This window comes from Schistocerca serialis, chromosome 3 (genome assembly GCF_023864345.2).
Source record: "Schistocerca serialis cubense isolate TAMUIC-IGC-003099 chromosome 3, iqSchSeri2.2, whole genome shotgun sequence".
NCBI lineage: Eukaryota > Metazoa > Arthropoda > Insecta > Orthoptera > Acrididae > Schistocerca > Schistocerca serialis.
This window is the reverse complement of record NC_064640.1, coordinates 518694152-518711104: the sequence shown is the minus strand read 5'-3', so window position 1 is coordinate 518711104 and position 16953 is coordinate 518694152. Positions and strand designations below refer to the sequence as shown.

General features: G+C 41.9%; 1 pseudogene; it reads left to right on the top strand.

Moving 5' to 3' along the window:
* The first annotated feature begins 4389 nt into the window (after window positions 1–4389).
* Window positions 4390–16953, top strand: part of LOC126470971 (transmembrane protein 165-like) — a 93233-nt pseudogene continuing 80669 nt past the window's right edge.

Genomic DNA, 16953 nt, shown 5'->3' with positions numbered 1-16953 from the left:
CTGCTTGTGCAGTCGGCCATTCCAAGACAGTAAATGTTTCTCCTAAGCCTTGTACTAGCATTGATTCCTTTTAAAATATTTACAATTTCCAGCATGTGTTCTGTTTTCTTTGATGAATGTAGTTTTTTGTACTATCAGGTTAGGCTGTTTTAGTCTTTAAAGATTTGTTTCATCACTGTAAATGGACGATTTCTAGCTGGCAACGTGATATTATTATTATTATTATTATTATTATTATTATTATTATCATCATCATTGTTCATATTTATGGCTTCTTCCGTCACTTCTTGATTATTTAAGGTTGAAAAAGGCAGCGTTTTTGTTATACTGATATTTGTTTATTTCGAACCGGTTTCCAGCTTATTGGGCTATCGTCATACATCAGCTCACTAGCGTCCATAAGAGACACTAGTGTGTAGAAAGCCAAACATTAGGAAGAAAGATGCTTTCAACACACAAAATCCATGAGGATAGTATCAAACACAGTACATAGCGAAAACGTACTATATTAAAGTATACAAGCCGTATTTACATGATACTAATGGTTATGAGAAAAAGGAGGTGAGGTACAAGGTGGTTGTAATCACACATTCGCTACTTCAGGGGGCACACGTGAAAAACGAGTGATCGCAGGGCAATGAAACCTTGTGAAAACATTTCCAAGGACATTCGAAAGAGAGATAATGAAGAAATGACTGAAAGAAACACATTTTAATTTCCACATGAGAAAGTAGCAGTCTTTAATTGCGTACCATGTCTCCGTTCCAGGTTACAAACGCTGCTCAGTGTGACGATCATCTGCATCCACGACAGCCTAGATATCATTTCATAAATATTCTCAGCTCTTCTCGAATGGTGACTCACGGAATGTTCAGCTGTCGTGACACAGCTCGTGCACTGCTTGAAGATCGCATATTGCGTCCAGAATTCTCAGCCATGACAACAGTAACCGCTTCAACAATTTGTGACACAATTAGCCGTCGGCGTCTTCCAGGAGCAATTCAAGTCGCCAGTTTAGTCGAACTTCCGAATCATGTTTTTCAACCCTGGTACAGAAAGAGGATCTCTTCATATTCCTTTAATGCGTCACTACTCGCGAAGAGCAGCATCACTGTCGCTATTGTTTTGCCAAAATAGCTTATGAGTGAAGCACTGCTTACCTCCTCTAGATCCATACTGCCTATATGCTACTGTAATGCACACTAATGCTTGTCTTTCAACTCAGATCGTGGCACTAACACTACTAACAACAAAATCCTACAGCGCCCAGTCGGAACATCATTCCCATAAAATTGAGTACCCATGTACAGTTTTCCGTCTACATTGGATCAAGTAGCAAAATTACAGCCACCCAGTATATAACAATTGTGTTGTGGTAAAAGTTTGTGGATATGAATGTGATCATTCGGATTGAGGTCTTAGAGTGTAATTCGTTGACTCGATCATGTGAAGCTTAAGAGTGCGGATGTATTCAGCTTTGGCTGATGAATTCAGAACCACGTGGGGGTTTTGAGATAAATGTTTATATACCCCTAGTGCTTCTGATAGTTTTTTTTTCCTTTGTTAGCCGTATGTAGTACGTCTACGCAGACTTTGTATGTATGACCTTGCTTCAAAAAAATGGTTCAAATGGCTCTAAGCACTATCTGACTTAACATGTGAGGTCATCAGTCCTCTAGACTTAGAACTACTTAACGCTAACTAACCTAAGGACATCACACACATCCATGCCCGAGGCAGGATTCGAACCTGCGATCGTAGCAGCCCCGCGGCTCCGGACAGAAGCGCCTAGGGCCGCTCGGCCACAGCGGCCGGCTGACCTAGCTTCAGCGGATGTTGAGCAGAAGTGGTGTTTGGCTTATTTAATCTCCAGTTACGTTCATTATCAGTCAGTCTTGCCACTATAGCCCTGTCTGGTAAACAAATACACATTTTGTTACAGCCAATGCAACTGATTTTGTAAACACCACGATTACTTCATAAATCTGATTTATCCTTGCTGTCTAATAAGATGTAAGCTGTGTTGTCGCTTGTATAATACGAAATTTTGAGAGTTTTGGATAATTTGCTAGATGACGTTCTTAAGCACAAGACAGAATAGCACTTGAATTTTGTTGTGACAGTTGCTGCAGAGGTAGCGTAAACGCAGGGGAAGTAGCGCAAGATGTTTCTTCTTTGTCTGTTGTGTGGAACGTTTTCAAATAAGTAAGAGATATAGCTGTTGCTAAATGCAATAAGTTTGTGTCTAGTTCTGTTTTGAAATACTGTTTTGAAATGGCTATGGATGCTAGACGATTCACCATGGAACGTAAGGCAGTGCTTTTGTGTGTTGTTCAGTTTATTGAACAAGACGGTATTACAGTATGTGTTGTTGTGGGCTCCTGTAAATACTGAAACAATGTGTATTTGTGGTGATATCTATGTTAAGTTCCAAGAAGTTAATGGATACTCCATCAAGCTCCACTGTAAATTGTATGTTCTTGAGTTGTGAGCTTAAATGATCCAGAAATGTGTTGAGATGTCCGGTGGTACCAGTCCACAGACACAGTACATCGTCAGCATGTGGAAATCATTATTCGTATTACAATTGGGATGTTTTTTGTCTAGAAATATCTTTTCGATATGGTCCATGAAGAGTTCTGCTAAAAGAGAACTGCGAGGAGATGTCATTGCCAAGCCGGCTGAGTGCAGGCTTTTGATATTACGAGCGTGTTTTCAAACACCCCGCCTGTGGCCTGAGGATGACACGGCGGCCTGTCGGTACCTTTGGACCTTCATGGGCTGTTAGAACGGAGTTTACATTTTTTTTAGTAGAATAAAAACACAGGTAGTTTGTTTTTCCACTTTATAATAATAATAATAATAATAATAATAATAATGCACAACTGTGTATGTTATTAATGTAATGGCAAATGAGTCACTTGGAATTTATTTTGTTTTAATTTTTTAATTTTTTGAGATCTTTATTACCCATTCTCGAATGTTCATCTAGACGCCCTGTGTCACACGCATTAAAATAGTGAGGAAAAATTAAAGTATCAAAATCGTGGCATGTCTCCGTGAAATTAGTGAGGCCATTATCGTGTGAGAAATTCTGTAACTTATGAACACTAATCAGTTTTCCAGTTGGTGTGTAGTGATTTTGGCAAATCATCTACTAATTCGACTATGATCGCACGATGAGGAATTGATCGCGGAATAATAGTTAAAACAAGACGCAATGGAGTTATTGGAAGGGTTAAGAGGGAACAGTGTTCCCTCGGAAGCTCAGTACACCTCTATTCACAAAATCGTGAATGTTCCAAGATCACATCCTTCACATGGAAACGGACAGGACAGCGGCAAACGGCCTGCTTGATGACTGTGAAATCGTAGGTCGCATCAGAATCATCATTGCTGTTAGATAAGTAATAATGTGTCAAGCAATACAATTAGAAACTGGAGATGTGTTTATTAGCTCGGTGCAGCGACGTTTGGCGCAGATGCTGGTTAAGGCCAACAATGACGTACGTAATAACAACATACTATGTGAACGTGATCGAATGATGCGAGAATCCTGCAGTCTAGGAATGAACAAGAATGCTGGCTTAACCCATTCCTTATACAGCCGGCTCCCAGCCGATCGCAGGTTTTGAGTCCGTTATTACATTACCGGCTGTGTGACGAGCCGAGCAGCTATTACTTCTTCTTAGTGTTTCTTCTTCCCTGTTAATAACTGGCAAGACATGTTAAATACCATTGGCAAGCTGAGAAATCGATCTGTTTAGTGGTGTATAATACACTCGATTTCTTTCGATATTTTGCGAGTTATAAGCAACCGTTTTGAGGTTTTGTTGGATTTATCACCCCCCCCCCCCCTCCAAATACCATCAAGAAAATACTCTCCAGAAATTGTGCAGTGTGTAAAGCAAGGAAGAAGAAATCTGATACACGTTACGAATGAGAGAAATGTCTTGTGGCGTTGCACAAGTCTGCATTTTTTTGGGCATACCATACCGGCAGAAACTTCTGAAACAGTATTATCTTCATTCCTTACCACTTCATCAAACAGTATGGATAGATTTATTAAGAATTCTTGTCAAAAAATTATATAATTTTGAGAAAAGTGTCAGACAAAATATACTGATTTTCGTAAATTTAAATAGTGAATATAGGCTCGATCATGGGGAATGTGTGTGTGAATTCCGAAGTGACCAAACTGCTTAGGTCGTCGGTCCCTAAGCTTACACACTATTTAATGTAACTTAAACTAACTTACGCTAAGGACGACACACACACACACACACACACACACACACACACGCCCGAGGGAGGACTCGAACCTCCGACGGGGGAGCCACGAGGACCGTGAAAGACGCCTTAGACTGCGCGGCTACCCCCGCCGCGACCATGGGGAAGAATATTAGTAAGCCAATGGGTTAAGATCAGACAGTCTCTCTTTCACTGTCCGTAATCCAATTCAGGTAAGTTTCACATGGGCACAGCCAATTAAAACAATATTTTATTCCCCGCTACTATCTGTTCTAAACTATTGACGAGTAAAATATTGACATAGAATGTGCACTTGTAGACCCATTATGCAACAGCACAGCTGAAGTCCACTTGTATCAATTTGACCAGACATTATGCTAACACTGAATAGTGTTAAAAATGTTCCGTCTAATCGCGACCAACTTGCCGCTCATCCACACACGTACCTCCATCAGCGACGACCGGATACACACTGCTTCGCATCGTGAGTAACTCCTCTCCCTGAGTTCCAGTGGTTGGAATAGACGTACATGTTGCCGAAGACTTCACGTACCGTACCAAAGGTGGCTTTTCGTGATAGTTTCGGTGAAAGATTTGGTAAGTCGCTATGGAGTACATTCTCGCACGTGTTTCCAGACCCAGGTCACGTATTTGTGTCAGGGTTTGGTAGTCCTTCTCACTAATAATATAGCGTGCGAAATAACAAAAAAAGACATTGCAAACAAGCTGACAGCACTGACGTTGAGCGTTTGCCAGCACAGCTGTTCTGCGCGGCAGCATTCCAAGGAGATAGAATCTTGCCATGTTCCTCGTGGAGTTCGTCTCTTGTTACTTCAGACACCATGATCGATCGTACATGTGCACTGGAAAGATCACCTCGCTAGTTTTATTCACTGCGCTCATCGGCTAAAACGAGTCTCTATTCTTTCTCTCTAGTTTCTCTCTGTCATCGAGGACTTTGTGGAGTACTTTAGGACACTGATGTCATTACGTAGGGCTAGTGAAATTAGTTAAAATCTTTGTACTTCTGTCATGTCGCGTTCCCTTAGTTGAGTCTCCACGGTTATCTGTAAAGAACAGTGTAATTTTCATTGAAGCTGGTCCAAAATAAATAAGGTTATAAAGTTACGAGGCGATACAACTTTCAATGGTATTTTTTTCTCCTTTTTTAAAAATCGATAGTTAAATCATTCTAAAGAAGTGATAGGCAGGAGTTGTCATTGGTTCGAATCCTACCTCGGGCATGGATGTGTGTGACGGCCTTAGGTTAGTTATGTTTAATTAGTTCTAAGTTCTAGGCGACTGATGACCTCAGAAGTTAAGTCCCATAGTGCTCAGAGCCATTTGAACCATTTTTCTGGCTGTGTTGATGTAAGAGATCTGTCTGTAGTCCTCGGCAACTCCTTACATAGTAATAATGAATTATGATTTATTAGGTTTGTTACTCTACTTATGTTTGCGTCTATGAAAATTAATGGACAGCAGTAATAAAAGACTGTGACATGCAATAATTCTAACGCCGGAGGATTCCGGTTTCTCGTAGATGCATACGCAAAAATACTGTTATGTGATTGCCTTAGCTGCAGGAACAGCTCAGCGTGGTGTGGTCGTGCTGCTCTTCGATGGCATGCAGTGAACCCAAACACGGGGTGCATATCGAACAACTCTCCGTCAGGAAATCTATCGATACTGTTGTGTACCAGGTGAAGCTCTACTGATACAGCTGGAAAACAAAACCGAGAGTAAACTGAGCAGTACTGATTGCTAGCGAGAAGGGCAAAGAGTACAATGGCAGTTACCGTTGTCAACAGTAAGTATCGTGAATGATTGGAACAAGTTAGTTTCCAAACAAGGATGCATCATACTCCGTCGACGTTTGCACTGTTGTGTGGATAATTTCAGACAAATACAAAGATAAAAGGGAGTAAGATATCAAACAAAATGCAATTACTCTGTAACGAGCCACCAGAGACCACAGAAACTGTACCGAGCGAGGTGGCGCAGTGGTTAGACACTGGACTCGCATTCGGAAGGACGACGGTTCAATCCCGCGTCCGGCCGTCCTGATTTAGGTTTTCCGTGATTTCCCTAAATCACTCCAGGCAAATGCCGGGATGGTTCCTCTGAAAGGGCACGGCCGACTTCCTTCCCCATCCTTCCCTAATCCGATGAGACCGATGACCACGCTGTCTGGTCTCCTTCCCCGAACCAACCAACCAACCAACCAACCACAGAAACTGTCCCAGAACAAGACACACAATTTTTTCGGTGGAGTGTGGCCTCGTCCTGTAGTTAGCATAAGTTGCGTGTGATTTAGGTTGCCGCATATCACGTCGACTATCTGCCACATCTCCGGTTCTTTTCACCGAATACTCCAACTAACATGCCCATACGTCCATATGAACTAGATGTCCATTAATGTTATTTTTATTCATCCTGCCATCTTTGACAATTTCACAAATATACGAAACATGGCATAGCTTACTAATAACTATTCAAAAGCTATTTAAAAAAAATTATTATTAAACATCACGCTATGAAAACAGTAAATATAATAATAAAGTTACAACGTAAAAAGTTGTTTCAAGAAAGCTTGTGTGCTGAGCTGTATACTATTAATAGGAATCAACCCGTTATTCACCTGAAATAATTTGGGAAGGTGATGGAGAACCCAGTTAAGAGGGGAATTAATTTCTAACCATTCTTCGTAGTAGTTAGGGACAAAGCTTTAACGCACATAGTGGATGAATGATGGAATCTCGGCATCCATCCGAGTGATTTGACAAAGCCAGGGAAAACTTCAGTCATGGTCCTGCGTAACAAGACAGTCCACTATATTAACAACTCTACTGCCTAGCTAGGTGGAGTTAGTTAACACACACGTTATTCGAGTCGCTACACTAAAATCTCTTTTTTTTTTTTTTCCACAGTCTCTGCCTCTGTAGCTGAATAGCACAGTTTATAAAACATGGGTCGTGTTCATTGCACGTGAAAATGAATGCAAGCTTAAGACAATAAGGACGATTATTATAAAAAATTACCTACTACCGTAGAATAAACGAAAAAGACTGCGACAGCTTACACTGTGTGCAATGCTAATAGACATTCCAACTTTAAGAGCTAAAATTTGATGGTGTTTAGTGTTTCGTGTCCAACGCAGTAACAAACGATTCGTGATTACATTCAGGACTAGTAAGTAGCCAATTTTCCGTATCATCCGAAGTAATTCTTTACAATTTTAGAATTTCTCTGTGAGGAAGCTATTGTGTGTGCTTAATATACGTGAGATTAACAGAGAAAGAACCCGTCGATTTGGAGCTACCAATTAGTCCTCAAACAAAAGTCGATTTTATACACGCATTTATTGCCTCAATATCTGTTTTTAGTGAATGTGAACTGGGCGACAAAACATTTGTCATCGCAGCTGTCATGGCAATGAGACCTCTACGCTTTACTTGAAGTTCTGGATGCCATTTCAGCATTAATACTCATGACTATTTTATCAGCTGTGTTTCGTATTGTTGCAACAATTCTTTTCTTGCGCACACTTACTATATTTCAACGACATTATTCTTGTTATTCGGGCTCAAGATGCTGAAGGAAGGAAGGAAGAAAGGAGGGAAGGAAGGACAGGAAGAATTTGAAGAAGTACGGTCTAATACACTATTTAGAGAAGATGAGTGTGAGAAAGAAGTTGCTGCATCAATTGTCCAGAATCGTGAATCTTACAAGAAAGCCTGCTAAGCAAGGCGGAAGTGTTCCGCATACACTTCACGGATTTTTGTGCTGTTTTTCACATTCGTCGCAGAGTTGGGCGATCGTTCACAAGTTGATCACTATCGTCCTTGCTGCAAAAGAAGATGTAGTTGAGTGGTGTAATACGTGGTCATGCAATTTTACAGGATTGTTTGTTCTTGGTAGAGGAATAATTACATGGAAGATTTTCGAGAGACGTTACCCTCCTCGGTGTAGTATGTTCCTGTTCTGTGGAATCCTGTCGTTATTATTCGACCCAAATGCGCAGTGACAGCCAAGAATGTCTAAATCATGGAGTAACAACTGATAGTAGAGGAAATGAGGGCTCAAGTTGAGTGATGTGTGTGTGTGTGTGTGTGTGTGTGTGTGTGTGTGTGTGTGTGTGACATAAAAGTATACAGATTAGCTGAGAAATCATTTTTTCAAAAAATCCGTTTTCCAGTGCGATATTGTATCTGGCGGAAAAAAACTTTTTCATTTCTTTTGTAAGTTTTGACGACTGGCGATTTCGTAATCATACAATTACTTCACAATATCTGTGTATTTATTGTAGTTGTTTTAAGTATCATGTACAAAATCATCTTTTAATATGAAAGTAAATGTTCTATGTGATATTCACACAGTCTTAGTGTTAGTAGATACTGAGCAAATAAGTATTTATTTATTTGTTTCCTTAAAGAGGTGTGTTTTATGGTCTGCTGTGTTGAGGATGAATAAACATTCTATGAGAATAAAAAAACGTGGTCAGCGCGGCTGATTGGCATACGGGGCTCCGGGGTCCGATTCCCGGCTGGGTTAATGTTTTACCCGCTCGGGGATTGGGTGTTGTGTTGGTGAGAAGTTTTGGCGGAGTAAACAGCGTCCAGTTTTCAAATTGAATAGCACATCCCGGTTGGAATCTGTCTAGGAACCACTGTGAGTATGGAAACTGCCTCAATAAACACATTTTCTTGTCTCCAGTCACCTAGGGAAAAGGGAGTGCACTTCACAAATCTGATTCAAATGGAGTCAAAGGCGTGTAGTATAATTTATTTCTTACGAATCTAAGGAAATATCGCAGGCGCTCGGTGAACCAAAGTGTGATATTCGCACGAGATGTTCCTCCATAAAAGGCTGTTATCAAACTTCAGTATCGTTCTCATACAGCCGGAGAAGCTAAATTATTATAATGCTAACGGAGATATCATTGTCGTAATTTCATTTGTGAATTTTACGGCTACTATATTTGGAGTCAGTTGTCTACACCACGTATTGACTGGATCTTAAATAGATGCTAATACAGATTTCGATATAAAGAAACCGTTGCTTTCCTTCCGGCACTTAGACACAATACTAATATACACAAAGAAAACATTTCTGCCGATATCGGCGTGAAACGACTTAGTAAACTGCCCTTTGGCAAGCATGCAGGACCGTTACTGTGTTACTGGTTCCCTGTTCCCACCTTGCTCTGAAGCCATCATAAGGTAATGAAACATCGTACATATATTTCTTTATGTATACTGCCGTATAAAGGCGAGTCGTTGTTTAACGTTGTTACTAAAAAATCTAGAAAAGTTCAGTACTGGCTTACTTAAAATTACTATAACATAATCTGGACGACCATAAACGATTTGTTTTAAATATATGTAGTATGTATTGGCTGTATACACTCTAAGCCAAAAAAGATGATGCACCAGAAAGGAATTATCCGAATGTAAAGGAAATCGGTAGATGTGATGTACGTGTGTAGACAAAAAAATGATTAAAATATCAGAAAAATTGGATCATTTATTCGAGAGAAAGAGATTTACAAATTGAGCAAGTCAGTAACACGTTGGTCCACCTCTGGCTCTTATGCAAGCAGTTATTCGGCTTGGCATTGATTGATAGTTATTGGATGGCCTCCTGAGGTATATTGTACAAAATTCAGTCCAGAGGACGCTTTAGGTGCTCAAAATACCGACATGGTTGGAGGGCACTGTCCATAATGCTACAAACTCTCTCAGTCTGGGAGATAGCCGGCGACATTTCTGGCCAAGGTGGGATTTGGCAAGCACGAATACAAGCATCTGAAACTCTCGCCGTGTGCGGGTGGGGATTATCTTGCTGTAAGGTAAGCCCTGGATGGTTTGGCATTAAAAGGCAACAAAAGGAGGCAAGAATACCTCTACGTACCTTTGTATTGTAAGGGTGCTCGGATGACAACCAAAGGGGTCCTTCTATGAAAAGAAGTGGCACCCCAGACCATCACTCTTAGTTGTTGTCGGGCTGTACGGCGGGCGACAGTCAGCTTGGTATCCCGCCACCGTCCAGGACGTCTCCAGACACAAACCTGATTCACTGTAGTAAAATTGCCTTAGCGATAAGTCCCTCTTCGAATTGAACTCCGATGAGCAGCGATAATCATATTTACCAATGACGAAGTATTGCTGGGTTCGCTAGTATTTATATATGACCAAAACGCGAATTTCAAGTACAACTATAACTGTGAAAGGCAAACCGTGTGACACTTCGTTTCAAGCCACTTTACAGCCACTAAAATAACTTTTGTATTAAGGGTTGAAAATCTTTGAAGTCAGGATCGGATATGTGAACAAACATGACACTAAAATAATCTTAAAATCTAAGTGAAATATAATCCTTAAGTCAAGCACTGTTGTTTGTGTGTGTGTGTGTGTGTGTGTGTGTGTGTGTGTGTGTGTGTGTAATCCTAACATCAAGGAGGAGTTGTGCGACATATCCGAATGTAGGTAGGCGTGTTTCTCCAATTGTAAGATTATGTCTGTTCAAATTTCGCTCCTATCGCAAAAGAATGGCTCTAGTAGGGTAACTATGAGGGTGCAAATCAGATTTGATTCAAACGCACGCTCTAACGTTCGTGAGCGTTAATTAACTGTGAGATTGGACGTGGTGAGTTGGTGTTAGTCAAGAATGCCTTTAAGGCGACAAAGACGCCATTGCCAACACCTAACTGAATTTGAAGGAGGTCGTATAATAGGGCTGTTCTGTGAAATTACATAAAGCCTTGGCAGAATTGTAGCCAGTTTACATGATTGCTGACAGTGGTAGTCACGACAATGTACGGTCGTAACAACACGAGTCTCGGGTCGGCCAAGAGGCACTACCGAGAGGGAAGACCATCATGTTAGGCGTGTATAGCGCTGGCGCATCGTACTGCATCTTCAGCAGCAATTTGAACAGCAGTGGGCACCACAGTGACACAACGGTTACTTCAAGGACAGCTCCGAGCCAGACGCCCTATAGCGTACATTTCACTGACCCCAAACCAACGCCATTTGCGATTTCAGTGGTGTCAAGAGAGAGCTCGTAGGAGGGCAGGGTGGAGGTCTGTTTTGTTTTCAGATGAATGTTGGCTCTGCCTCAGTGCCAGTGATGGCCGTGTGTTGCTTAGGAGGAGGCCAGCTGAGAGCTTGCAACCAGTCTGTCTGCTTGCTAGATACACTGGACCTACACCTGGAGTTATGGTCTGGGGTACGATTTCGTATGACAGCAGGAGCAGTCTCGTGGTCATGCCAGGCACCCTGACAGCAAATTGTTATGTCAGTCTGGTGATCCGACATGTTGTGCTGCAATTCATGAACAGCATTTCAAGGGATGTTTTACAGCAGTAAATCGCTCGCCCATATACCGCTGTTTTAAGCCAACATGGTCTACAGAGTTTATACATGTTGCCTTGGCCTGCTCGATCGCCGAATCAGTTTCCAATCGAGCACATGTGGGACATCATCGGCCAACTCCAGCGTCATCAACAAACAGCATTAATCGCCCCTATATTGACCGACCAAGTGCAACAGAAATGGTATCACATGTGAAATGATTATCTCGCGCTTACGCTAACCTGTGGTCTTGCAATGTTACTCACTTAAATATGTTACCTACACAAATATGTTCCTGAAATTTCGTTATCCTACATTCATTATTCTTTTGGTGCTGCGACTTTTTACAGCCAGTGTACTAGAATCCGTTTTCCGAAATTACGTTACTGAGGATGGTGGTACTACGGTTGTTCTTTCTATGGTTACACGAACACCAAGATACAAAATCAAGTAGAATCGCTCAACAAGGAAAAGGAAGGAAGGAGACTGAACTTGATGAGCTACGTATGATATTCTATTTAGAGTAATCCAAATACTTGTTTCTCTGCTAGCAACAGTATTTTGTTGACCTGTGGAGGAGTGACAACAAGCAGTTAAAAAAAGCGTAGGCCAAACCGATTTCTGATACGAGCCGTCGAACAGATGCGTACAATTATAGGCTTATGTTGCTGACTTCAGTCTGTTGTTGAAATCGAATCACGTTTTATTCTTTCTTTACGGAGACTTAAAATCTCCACTGTTGGAATCAACATTTATTCTACAATACGCTCGCTCTTTTCGCACTCGAGACGCGGAATGCAGTTGACACCGGAGCACAGGTAAATGCCGTGTTGCTCGACATCCGGACGGTGTTCAGTTGAGAACTGCCGCCTAATGAACAACATACGGGCGTTCGGAATATCAGATGAACTTAGTAACAGGACTGAATAGTTCCTCGCGAATAGAACACATCATCTTAGGAAGTATGTGGAAATCTTCGGACATAAAAGTAGCTTTCGATGTAACATAATGGTATGTACACTGATGAGGCAAATCAATATGACCACTGCCCATCGCGAGACTGAATGCAACTTAATTGCGATGACAGCACGTGACGCAGTAGGGAAAGTATATAAGCAGAGTAGAGACGAATGATGAATCATTCTAGCGAAATGGTAAAATCAACTTGCGAACGAGCATCTCGGTAACTGCGAAGCCCGTCGGCTGTTCGCGTGCTACTATCGTGAGCGGCGACAAGATGTTGGATGTACAGACGTCTTCAGAGAGGGTGGAGATCTGGGACTTACTCACTCTTAAAAGTAGGACAGGCAGAGATGGGTGGCAAATCTGCTGACAGTGTACAGTGCTGATTCAGGCAAATGTGGTTCGGAGAACTCCATTCAGCGAACATTGTTCAGTATGGGGATTGGCAGCATGTTTCTTTAATGACATTGTCCTCTGCGATTGCAGGGGCACGGGATCATCGAGATTGGACCGTGGGTAAATGGAAATGTGTTGCCTGGTTTTACGAATCACGTTTCTTGTTACACCAGGTCGTTGGTCATGTCCAGATACGCAATAATTCTAGGATAAAGGTTGCCCGAAACATGCACCGCGGCCGGCCGTTGTTGCCGAGCGGTTGTAGGCGCTTCAGTCTGGAACCGCGCGACCGCTACGGTAGCAGGTTCGAATTCTGCCTCGGGCATGGATGTGTGTGATGTCAAAAAAAATGGCTCTAAGCACTATGGGACTTAACATCTGAGGTCATCAGTCCCCTAGACTTAGAACTAATTACACCTAACTAACCTAAGGACATCACACACAGCCATGCCCGAGGTAGGATTCGAACCTGCGACCGTAACAGCAGCGCGGTTCCGGACTGAAGCGCCTAGAACCGCTCGGCCACCGCCGCCGGCTGTGTGATGTCCTTAGGTTAGTTAGGTTTAAGTAGTTCTAAGTCTAGGGGACTGATGACCTCAGATGTTAATTCCCATAGTGCTCAGAGCCATTTGAACCATGCACCGCGCCACTCGCACAGGCCCTTGGGGACAGTATTACGTAATGCGACATTCACTTCGGTTTCCATGGGACGTCGAATGGCGTCGAGGTATCAAGTACCGAACCGAAACAAATTCAGATGATGAGGACCGTTTTTGTACTAAAAGTACGACAAACTTCTACGTAGGAGGTCATGTGTCTAGATGTTCCTTCTGACAATTAATAAATGGAGGAAAAAAGGCCAGTATTTAGAGTTGTGTGACGGCTAGCCCATTGGAGAAGGAGCATAATCATGGACAGAATAAGAACTGAAAAAAACATGCCGAGCTCTTTTCGAAGGAACCATCGTGTCTTTCGCCTTAAACGACCAAAGTCTGTGAACAGGAGATTGAATCTCGCCTTTCTCGAAGTAGATTCTGGTACTTCAACCATTGCGCCACCTAGGATTACTGCTGTACAGATTAAGACCGCCAACCCATTGCAAGAAGTCTCTTGTTCCTTCAGCAATAGATGGGTAACATCATCGGATTTTGTGTGCAGGATCACTCATGACGGCGCCAATGTCAGGATCAGTGCTTTCTGTACGGATCTCAGTAAACTGTTTGCCCTAAGAACATTCAGAAAGGAATGTTCTTTCGTTATAACAGGAGATACGTATGTGTATCTAAATCTGTTGAAGATCTGTTGATGCATACTGCAAAAATGAGAAAAGCATCATTCTCTGCCCCAAGGAATTGGTAAGCATTATGGGAGGGGTATGTATTTAACGTACTACTGTTCGGGTCTCTAATGTCTGTTTTCGAGCCGCGTGGTCTAAGGCACCTTGTCACGGTCCGCGCTACTCCGCCATCGGAGGTTCCAGTCCTCTCTCGGGCATGGGTGTGTGTGTTGTCCTTATCATAAGTTAGTTTGTTAGACAAAGTATTGTGTAGGTTTAGGGACCGATGACCTCAGCAGTTTGGTCCCATAAGATCTTACCACAAATTTCCAAATTTCTGTTTTCGACTCCGGAGTGTGTATTTTCCCATCAAGTACTAAGTCAGGTGTCACTTTCCAGTCTTCCCATCAAGATAAATTCATAGACAGCATGAGGCATCGAATCCGGATCTTCCACGCAGCTTGACATGCGTATTTCTCAGCCACGAAGGCGTGCACATTGAATTAGATGCCAGGAAAAGACCTATTTTCAAGACACACTCTACTGCACAGATAACTGTAATACAGAGGACAGACCTGCATAGGTAGCTAGCCTCCTCCGTTTGTGTTGAGATTTATTAAAATCAATTGATTGAAATTCATCAGCAGACATTCAGGGATACGCCGTGTAGTGTACTGCGTATGACAAAATTCAAAGGAGTGGCGAATTACTGTAATGCTGCAAAAAGACAATATTTAAATAGGACTGTTACCCAGCATGACACTTCAGTGTAGTCTTCTCGTAGTTTCTCTTTGTCGGCTGCTCAGCGTCTGCTTGGTTGATTCCTACTTCACAAGCAGGGGGTCCAGGTTTTTTCCAAATCATGCATTAAATTTTTTAATGAAAAGTTGTGGAGATTTTGCTTCTTCATTAATTATGGCTTCAGTTAGAATACCACAGCCCACCCCACAAATAAAGTGTTACATAGCAGAATAGATCTGTCAACATAGAACAATATTTGTAGGACATAACTCCATCAGCACACACCAGAAGATTGTCAGAAACGCTGAGACATCCAAATCTCACAGCACAAAAATATTGAGAAATATCTATCTGTAAGTCCAGAGAAAATAATATATGATTCATAATTTGCTTTACAAACTTTATCCAATTATCATTCAAAAAATTGTTATTATTGTTATTATTATTATTATTATTATTATTATTATTATTACTGTTATTAGTTTCGAATGTTTTTTTCACAATTGGGAAAAATATCTTTATCACACATTTTTTAATACTTCAATTTCGGTCTGAAATAATTTCTTATTATTCAGTTTTATAACTGAATACAAATAAAGCAATACTATTTGTTTACTCATAAATAAATAGCCAAAACTTTATGATCTACAAAGAATATCGGTGGATCGGGTAGTATGTTTATCTAAATGTATCGATAATTAAATTTAAAAAAAAACGTGTCGCTGACGAGTTCCATTCCAAGCCTATCACAAATCACACATTTCTTCTCACGGATACGCTGCCGATATGAAACTAACGTATTCCTGCAGTAAGCGCCAGCAATAGTAAACTGATACATCTACATCTGCACTCTGCAGCCGGCCGCTGTGATTGAGCGGTTCTAGGCGCTTCAGTCCGGAACGACGCGGCTGTTATGGTCGCAGGTTCGAATCCTGCCTCGGGCGTGGATATGTGTGATGTCCTTAGGTTGGTTACGTTTAAGTAGCTCTAAGTCTAGGGGACTGATGACCTCAGATGTTAAGTCCCATAGTGCTTAGAGCCATTTGAACCATCTGCAGTCTGCAAGCCACTTTCCGTAGCACTGTCACTTCTCCTCTCTCTGTTCCGGTAGCGAATGATTTGCGACAAGAACGATTGTTGATAAGCCTTCATATGAGCTCCCATCTCTCCGATTTTACATTCATGGTTTAAACGCTAAATATTTGTAGGTGGAAACAATATATATATTGACTCTTCTAGGGAAGTACGCCATCGGAATTTTAACAGTAAACCACACTGTCGTGCACAACGTATCTCTTGTAGCATTTGCCACTGGAATTGGACGAACTTCCCAAATGAATCTGTGACGAAACGCGCGGCAGATGGTGGCGCCGCATGATTTAAGGTGAAAGACTCATTAAGCGTGAAAAGCCTGCCAGGAGATGTGGCGACTGTCAGCAGTAATCACAACTGCCGGAGCAAGTGGGAGCGCAGTACTGCGGCATGGCTGGTTTCCAAGCAACAGAACAGTCGTCTGCCTCATTGGCTGCAGCATGCGGCACACAAGCCAGTAGCGGCACTCACTCACTCATTGAACTTCACAAGGTTAAGTGGAATTTTATCGTTGGGAACAGAGGGACAAGGAAAGAAGTGGTCATAAATGTTACGTCTACTCGGTGCGTTTAGTCAGCGTGACAGTCGTGCTCTCAAACACACACACACACACACACACACACACACACACACACACAAAACACGTGTGCGTGCAGCATCTACCCGTTTGGCAGTCAGATACTGAAACATTTTCTTGCGTATCTGATGATATTTTTTGCAATGTTTCTAACAGCTGTTGAAGCATAACAGAGAAAATTTGTCCTACATTCACTGACGGGGAGTGTTACACCATAAAGCACAATTCTGATATTTAACAAATTCTGTGGCGATGTTAAATCAGAAAACGGTTATTAAATGTGTAATATTTTCCCGACTGTT